Source organism: Rhea pennata, chromosome 14 (assembly GCF_028389875.1).
Source record: "Rhea pennata isolate bPtePen1 chromosome 14, bPtePen1.pri, whole genome shotgun sequence".
Lineage (NCBI taxonomy): Eukaryota > Metazoa > Chordata > Aves > Rheiformes > Rheidae > Rhea > Rhea pennata.
Window position 1 is genome coordinate 598,117 of NC_084676.1, and position 7,974 is coordinate 606,090.

Consider the following 7,974-nt stretch of genomic DNA (forward strand, 5'->3'; position numbering starts at 1 on the left):
GGAGGCAGTGGCCGCTTCGGGCCCGACAGGAGGACGGGGCAATTGCTCTGGTGTTCGGGGAGGCACTGGGACACTCGGGACCAGCCGTCGCCGAGACTTGCCGGGCACAGAAAACGGCGAAAACAAAATCTCGGCGCCGACCCAGCGCCGGGCGGCCGGGCCGCACCGGACGGGTGCTTCAGCATCGCGGCTCCCCCTTTCCAGCCCGTCCCGGGCTCTGCCCCCGGGGACACCGGAGAATGGGGCCACTTTGCAGCGGAGCCGCTATCCAGCCGCTACTTTGCCTCATCAGCTGCTCCTCGCAGAGCCCGGCGCGACGGGGCGTTACTTCACTCGCGAGGCTGCGCAGAGCCGCCCGACGGAGGGGCTCGATGCCGCCCCGCCGTCCACCCCGGCCTCGGGCTCCGGGCAGAGCCATCGGGCTCCGCAGGGGATTCCTGAGGAGCCGCATGGCCCGGCGGCCGCCTGTGCCCTGGAGGAAGCCATACAGGCGACTGGAGGGGAGCGACGTCGCCCAGTCCCGTTCCCCACCTCAGCCACGGTGCAGCGAGCGGCAGCTGAGGTAGCCTGGCTGCGGGGCACTGCACGGGGCACGGTCCCGGGGCACCGGGCTGGGGAGCGGCCTGGAGACCCCCTCGGTTTCCCGGGCACGGAACACGCGGGACGTCTGAGGTGACGAGGAGGAGGGGAAAATACATTTATTTAGGGCTGCTAAATAAATAAATAGACGGAGAGGCGCTGCGTGGTGTGGGGGCCGCCGCTGCTGGGCACCGAGGGATGCCAGCAGCCGCCGGGCAGCGCGCCCACGCCAGGCTGTGCCATGCCGGGGGCGAGGCGCGCTTACCGTGGCGGCGGCTTCGGGGGCTGCCGCCGCGCTACCCGCCCCCGCCCCGGGTGCTGGCCCCCGCCGCTCCGCTGCGCTCCGCTGGCGGCGGCGGCGCGTCGTGGCAGCGGGCGTGGGGACGTACGCGGCGCTCCGTACTCGGCACCGCCGCCGTCACGGCGCCTCCGCCCCCTTCCTGCCTCTGCCGGAGCGGCGCTGAGCCGGGCTGGGCCGGGCCGGGCCGAGGCAAGGCTCCCCGCTCCTGCCAGGCGGGCCGCGGCCTCGGCGAGTCCCGGGAGCGCCGGGCTCCGGGAGGGCGCAGGTACGCGGCGGCCGGAGCGGGCCGGCGGGCCCCTCCCCGTCGGTCGCAATCCCGGGGCGCGGAGGGATGGCGGCGGCGGGGAGCGGCGGCGGCTGCCGGCGGGGGCCGCAGCGGGGCGGCGGGAGGGGGCTGCTGGGGCTGCCGGAGCACCGCGAGCCCGCACAGCCCTGGCGGCGGGCGGATCAGCTTTGCACTGAGCATCCCCTCGCAGGTGGCTTGTTTGCTCTTTAGTAGAATTTCTACCTTCCGCTTTCCTTTTGCTGGAGATCCCTTCGCTTACGGTTGTTACTAACACAGGCAGACCTGAACCCTGAATCGAAAAGAAACGTGAATGCAAGTAAAGATGTTTTTTCCTGGTCCTCCTTGGGCTGCTCTGTGTGGGCCTGGAAGCGTCTTGGCAGGCTGGGTTTGGCTATAGTTCCAGTCCCTCCCTGTTTGCCTGCTGCTTCCAGGACACCAAATGCTGGGTGGAGCATGTCAGTGCTCCCTCAAGGATTCAAAGGAACCTGCAAGCATGATGTGCAACTCAGTTGCTTGCAGGGCAAATTTCATGGGAGCCCCCAGAATGTACTCTGTGCTGTAGGAAAGGGGGTATGCACTCATCGGGGGGCTGGGAGAAGGATCCAATTGCTAAGACAGCTGCATTTCTCAGATGTTTTCTAATCCACCCTGTAGTTGTCATGAAGTGCTTAGTTATTAGAACTAAGTTATTAGTTATTTGGACTTAGTTATTAGTACTATTGCCAAAAGGAATAACCAAGAAAAGGGAAACAAATTCCTCTTAATACAGAAATGATGTTACTCAGCTGCTGTGAAGTGTAATTTGCAAACTGTCAGAAGCTGTTTGCTGGCTTACAGAAATACCTTGAATACTGTAGATGTTACTCAGATGCTATCTATCTTTGCTTTCTCGAAAGACTGCTCAGAGTTAGTAACACTACCTTGGTCATTGTGTGAAAGCCTTCTTCCTTGTGAGGATGCTCCAAGTAGCCAATGTAGCCACCAGCCTGACCACAAGGCCTTCATTGCATGCTGCTCCCTCTATAACAGGCTGAAGGCTAGTACTGTGGCAATCTCTCTCTCCTAATTAGCTCATTTTTCCTTAAAATGAATTAACATTGCACAGCCATAACTGAAGCCTAATCATGAGGCCCTCTTGCTAATGCCACCAGGTACCCTGATGGCATTTTAAATGCTAATTTATTCCTGCAGGAAAGTTGGTAAATATACAACCGCTGACAAAATACGTAAGATGAAAACTTGACACCCAGGAAGCATACAAGAAGTCTTTCTCTGATTGTGATGGGATGAGAATTGCTCTTGGGAGCTCTGATATGCGAGTGTTTCACTGCTGAGCCTCATGGCCAGCCAGTCGTGGCTATGCCTTGGAGACCTGCAGCTGGTCTATGCAGTGCTAAAACAAAGGAAAGTAGCTGATGCAGAACAGTGTGATGGACAAGCCTGGGCTGGCTGTTTGAATGGAGTGAGGCGCAAGAGGTGAATGCCAGGCAAATGGTAAGAGACAAGGGAATCTTTTAGTACCTTATCTATGTATTAAAAATATCAGTATGTCCCATATGCTTAACAAGCTCCACTTGGGATTTCTCTTGAGTTTACCCAAGAGAGTTTACTGAAAACTTTCACTGACCTCTTTACTCTGAAGAGCATGAATCTTTTCATCCCTACCCTAAATATATCAGTGGCTTCTTTACAGCTATTAATTCATGTGCAACTTTCATCTTTAAGCTTTCATGACTTTTTTTCTTTTCTCCCCTCTACTTGTCTATAAGTAGCAATTGTATTCCCCTCTGTTTTGGTAGTCTAAGTAAGAGGAATTTATGGTAGTTTCCTCCCATAAGATACATTCTCCCTTCTTTGACTATTGTACTAGTCATTTATTGCACTTTTTTCAGTTCCTCTTAAAGACAGAGAACAGGCTTTTCAGAGTCATGGCTGTGATTGGAGACTTAAGATCATTGGGACTTTTGTTTCAAATTCCCATTTAGAGAACTTTTAAGAGCATATCTGGTCATTGCATTGAGCATCTTGAAGTTCGCAGTCCCAGCCTCTTATTCTACTACAAAACAACTCTGCTGGTTCCAAGAACTTTTACTAACATTTATAATCACAGGAAGGAATCTTAAGAGCCATTCAAACAACAGATAAGATTAATAACAAAAGTGGCTGAGATGCAGTTGTTATTGTGCAAGTCAAAGAAGAGACTGTCCCACAGAGGATGGTGCCAAGAAACATGCATTTTGAGCCACAGAGTTGTTCTTCTGTCATCCATTTTGTCGTCCGAGTTCTCCTGCAGTCTTTCCAGGTCTATTCAGGCTATCTGGGCTATCCAACGAATTAAGAGGCAATTCAATTTAGACTTACCATTGAACAAAGCTTTACTCTCATGGGCATTCAGTTGCCTGTGCAAAGGTGCTTTTGCCATGGTACAATTGTTGTTCAGCAGTTCCACAACAGAAAAGGTAGCATATTCTGGTTTATAGAGTGACTAGAGTATTTCTTCTGGAGCCAGAGCTATTAGAATACAATTATATATTGATTGGGGTGAGGGATAGTGTAGTAGTTACCACATCTGCTTTATACACTGAAGGTCCTGGGTTCAAGCCCCAGTGGAACCAGCACCAGGAAATCTTTGGGAGGATTGGACTAGATGATCTCCAGAGGTCCCTTCCAACCTTACTGATTCTGTGATATGGTTTCTGATCCTGACCAATACTAATAGAAGATTCATGCTTATTGTAAGGATCATAAGCCAAATATACCAATGTAGGGGTGTCTAAAGTTTTGCAAGGGCTTAAACGAGCCCCTAAAATTGGACCATGTCATACAATGGTGAAAACTTCCTTTGCTTTCTCTGTGGATCCTCTTCAGAATATGCCTTTTGAAAGAAGACTTCGGCATCACCTTTGCACTGTCTGCGATACATTAATTGCCCCATGAATAAACTTCATCATGTGCAGTGAACAAGGAACTAGTACACCACATATGTGAGTCATTTACGAAGACAGGAATGATGAACTGTGCACACAATACAGTTGCTATTACATCTGTCGATCCTAATTAAAAAAAATACTTCTCAATTAAAATTGTTTATAAAAAGAAATCCCAATGACCCTAAATCAAATTATTTGTGAATGGTTTTTCATCTCCCAGAGCAGTCAAAACTCCTATGTTGGTCACTGGCTGACATCCAAACTACATACTGAATGAAGAACATGTCTGCCAAATTCCCTTTTTTTTTTTTTTCTTTTTTATCCTCACCCAGTTTGGCACAGGACGGCTAAAGTCATTTTTCTAAATATCTTTCAGAACATCAAGTAACTGAAAAATAACAATGGAAAAGTTTGGCCATGTTTAACTACAGCCCTCCAGTTGTAACCGCTTCTCTCAAAAAAGTTCACTATGGTACCCTTGATGATCTGTTTCAGGTGAACACCGTGGTGGTGGGTCCTGTTGGAAGGCACTATTAGCCTTGTTTGTGTGCTGTGAGGATGCTCTGCCCTTGCAGACACCCAAACATTGCGTTGTGAGTTATTAGGCACCTCTGGGTCCAGGCTGATCCCTGGGTACAGCGTTTGTGTGTTTCTGTCCGTTTAGTAAGACTGAGGTCTTGAGGATATACCAGTGATTCCTTGTCCACAACTGCAGTGCCCATGGTGAGCTATAAAAAGGTCTCTGTTGCTCACTCGTCGAAAAAAGGGGGGGGGGGAGGAAGGTGAATCAGTGACTGCGCAGTGGCAGAATGCATTCCTGCTTCTTGTTTCTACAAAGATAAAGTGCTAATTCTTTTAAGCACCACATGAAGTCTTATCCAAGTGAATTAAGTTTGGGATTGTTTTCATGATGGCTTGTTCAAATTATGCAGCATGCTTTCTCTTCTCCCTCAACTGGCATGTAAGTCCCCATTACCCTTTTCTCAGTAAGATGTCTTCCAGCCCATCAACTCTTTCCCTTTCTGACCTTGGAGGACTCTGTGGTGTCATCGCCTGTGGAGATGCAGGACCCTTACTAGTTCTTGGTTCCCAACTAAGTTAGAGGGAAGCATGGGTTCCCATAATCCTCAGATAATCTAGTAATGGAGATCAAAGTACTGGCAGCTGTTCTGTTGAAAACTGACAACCAATGGCCATCAAATTCCAGTCTTTCTGTTTTTTTGGTGACTATTCAGGATTTATGAAACCAGCGCTCGCTGCTCTTTGCCTCCTAAGGAGGAGGAGGAAGTAAGACCTAGTATCAATGTACAGCTATTAGCAAAGGTTGTGCAACACTTAAATGTGATTGTGCCCTTGTTTAATGGCAGCAAACAAATCCTGAGATGAACTGAGTGGGGTACATTCACCCCACTTTCCAATGTTCTGTCTTTCAGCGTTCAGCTCACTTGATTGCATGCAGTTGAAGTGGTGTGATCCATTTGCTTCTCTCTTCACATGCCCATAGCATTTTCTGGGAAAGTGTTCAGTCTCCAGCTGGGCCCAGGAGGAAAGGCTGTTGGACACCTGGCTCTGGCTCCTGGTGTCCGAAGTGGCTGGTGTTTTTGTTAGGATGAAGGCACTCCCATGCTTTTCTCTGCAAGATTCATTTTATTCTCATCCTACCTTGCTGATGTATGCAGAACTAAAGCTGACTGTGCTGACTCAGTCCAGCTGGGTTTAAGGTGAGCAGTGGACATACTGGGGTTGGTGAGCTGTGAATGCATCCCCTCAGGCAGATTTTGGAGAATGTGCTGTGAAAAAAACACTTCCAGATATTGTCTGCAGCTCTTTCCCAGCACTTGCAGTAGATGTACACAGTAGGAGTGCACCCTGTTTCTGTAGATGAATACTTGAGTTATCCTACCATTAAACTGTAGCCTCCAAAAGCTACTGGATCACACCTACTGGTGTCACTAACATGTTGAAGAGCAGTCCAGGCATTGAAGGTTCCTGCAAGGAAATGAGGTGGGAGAAAGCAGTGATCTCTGCACAATGTGAGCGTAGTCTTTGCTTTAGAGACATCTATGTGTTTGAGTGGACCTCAGTCCAGACAAACTGCTGTACCTCCTCTGGACTGGGGGAAGTTTGTGGTCTTTCTTAACATTTAATTTCTGAGGTTAAGACTCCAGCCCCTCACTGCTGACTTTCTGCAGCCTCTTTCAGGTTGACAGCTCTTTCTCACTATTTTAAACTTTGTTTCCTTAGAAAGCACATGAGGTTGTCAAGAGTTCCTAAGTCATGGACTGAATCTTTTACAATCCTTTGAAATGTCCTTGGTGCATTCCTGGGTCCAAATACCATTCTGCAGTGTCCAGACAACCTGCTGAGAACTTCACAAAATCCTTCATCTCAATCTGAAAATTCCTCACCACTTTAATTGGATGATACCCAGATGCCAGCTCAAAGCTACTTGCATTTCAGGGTTTCTTTTGTCCTGCTTTTCTCTCTGCAGTGCCATCTTGGCAAGAACTTACGGAATTAAGTTGAACTGCATGTGGAAGAAGTTTTCTGGAATCAACACAAGTCCTCAAGTCCCTGTTCCGTTACTAGGCTGGGGCAACTAGGGATGTCAAGGTGATATACCTTGTTTCATGCAAACAGCTTATAGTTGAGCTTGTCTTTCAACCTCCTATATGTGTAAAGTGATTTTTTGGGAAGGCTTCTCTGTGGAGACATCTCTCTGGCTTAACCATGATCTACTATTGGCCTGCATTGCCTCTTGAGGCCTTCATCACTCTTCAGTAGCTTGCTGCCAGGCCATAAGATGAGTTGTTTCCCTTTCTTTCTTTGCCCTGAATGCATGGTTCTGTTAAGGCAACTCATAGATCAATGGCTAAAACCTGTTCTTCAGGCTCTTCATCTCTGAACTTGCTGGAGGCTTTGAGACAGCTTGCATGGCTCTGCCACAGCCCCTGTTCTGAGCTGCTGTGATTCATCATGGCCTGGGAAGCATGAGGGAAGCACCTTAGCACCCTGTGAATTGCTGCAGCTAAGCTCTCCACTTTAATCTGCCATATCCACCAGGAACATTAAAATATTGCCAAATTTTTCCTATTGACCTCTTGTGGCTTTTCTAATAAATGCTTCAGGTAGCATCACTGTAGTGACAGTTTGTGGTTTCCTTTATTAGCACTCTTCAGACCCTATCACCTTCGCTCAAGCTGTGGGATGTTTCCAGTTCAAGATTCAGTTCCTCTTGTCAAGCTGGGGGGTCTCTACACACTGCTTCTCATTGGCACACAAAAATCCTGCCTCTCCCTGCCACCTCCTAGCAGATCTATTTCCAACTTGATGCAGCACTGGAGCTGATAGAGAAATAGAAGTGAGAGCTCTTGGAGATCCAAAGCAGAGTCCCTTTACTGCACTGCTACCTGTCCACTTCCTGTCCCTCCTAGTTTTTCAAAGCCACACTCATACTCACAGCAAATGTGGAAGAGAACTGTCAATGAAGACCATTATCTGGAGCCTCAGTGTTGGTGTCGTTATCCAGAAACTGCTGCTAGAGACATACCTTCTCAGCACCCTGTTAATCTCTTATACAATATGTTTTTTCTCAAAGTATTTTACCACTACTAGCCAAAATATTCCCTTAAAGCGATGAGGGTTTGATCGCAGGAAAACAGAACTGAGATGTAGCTGTAAGGAAAGCCCTGTCTGCCCTGATCATCTCTACATATGCCCTCAGGTCCCCATAGAGCAGACAGACTGCGAGGTCACTCGTGAAGCTGGAGTGAAGAGAGGCTGGTGGAGTTGTATGATTAATTCCCATCTAGAGCCAAAATACCCCAAGCACTTACAAGAATAAGACGGTAATTCTAAAACAAAATGCTATTTTGAGA

General features: G+C 48.7%; 1 long non-coding RNA gene across 3 annotated transcripts; it reads left to right on the forward strand.

Annotated features, from left to right (window-relative positions):
• Positions 1-1,040: 1,040 nt before the first annotated feature.
• On the forward strand, positions 1,041-7,399 carry LOC134146779 (uncharacterized). 3 transcript variants are annotated; one of them, XR_009959887.1, is made up of 3 exons: positions 1,041-1,145; positions 2,358-2,660; positions 7,266-7,399. It is a non-coding gene; the product is annotated as an uncharacterized LOC134146779 (long non-coding RNA). The 3 variants fall into 3 exon arrangements; XR_009959888.1 differs by lacking the exon at positions 7,266-7,399 and adding an exon at positions 6,588-7,184; XR_009959886.1 differs by lacking the exon at positions 7,266-7,399 and adding an exon at positions 4,035-4,180.
• Positions 7,400-7,974: the final 575 nt, after the last annotated feature.